The sequence below is a fragment of the Charadrius vociferus genome, unplaced genomic scaffold (assembly GCF_000708025.1).
Source record: "Charadrius vociferus isolate BGI_N301 unplaced genomic scaffold, ASM70802v2 scaffold711, whole genome shotgun sequence".
Taxonomy (NCBI): Eukaryota; Metazoa; Chordata; class Aves; order Charadriiformes; family Charadriidae; genus Charadrius; species Charadrius vociferus.
In genome coordinates, this window is record NW_009646852.1 from 77,301 (window position 1) to 78,177 (window position 877).

Consider the following 877-nt stretch of genomic DNA (forward strand, 5'->3'; position numbering starts at 1 on the left):
ACGGCGTTGGTGCTGCGGGCTGTTGATGGGGCTGGGATCCCACGGCATCATTGTTGGGGGCTGGCTGTGGGGCTGGGACCCCATGGCATCATTGTTGGGGGCTGGCTGTGGGGCTGGGACCCCATGGCATTGGTGCTGGGAGCCAACTGTGGGGCTGGGGTCTCCATGGCACTGGTGCTGGGAGCCAACTGTGGGGCTGGGGTCTCCACAGCACTGGTGCTGGGGTCTTGCTATGGGACTGGGTCCCCGGGGCATAGCTACTGGGAGCCGGCTGTGGGGCAGGGGACTTGTCAGCATGGGTGCTGTGGTTTGGCCGTGGGGCAGGGGTCTTCATGGCGTGGGTGCTGAGCTCCAGCTATGGAGCGAGAGTCAGCAAGGTGCAAAGACTGGGGTCCCAGCACTATGTTGGGGCCATTGGGTCGAGCCATGGGGATGGGGTCCCTATGGTATGGCTGCTTTGGTCTGGTCGTAGGGCTGGAGTCCCCACAGCGTGTGGCTGTGGGGCTGGGACCCCACGGCGTGGGTGCTGGGTCCTCATGGCATGGATGCTGATGTCTGTTAATGGGGCTGGGACCCAACAGCACGGGTGCTGGGACCCCATGTCACAGGTGCCAGTGTCAGCCCTGGGGCTGGGACCCCATGGGCAGGGTGCCGCAGTGGCGTTGGGCAGGGGTGCAGGTGGCACTGCCAGGGGTGACCCCAAAGCAGCCCCCGTGGCTGGGGCAATAATGCTGTGGGCTGCTCCTGCTCCCCATGTGGGTGTGGGGCACGGGGTCTCTGGAGGGGCTCAGCCATGCTGCCGGTGTGTGTGGGTGCTGGGTGCCTTCTCACCGTGGCCATTGTGGGGTGCCTGTGGAGGGGCTCCCTCCCCCTCCTG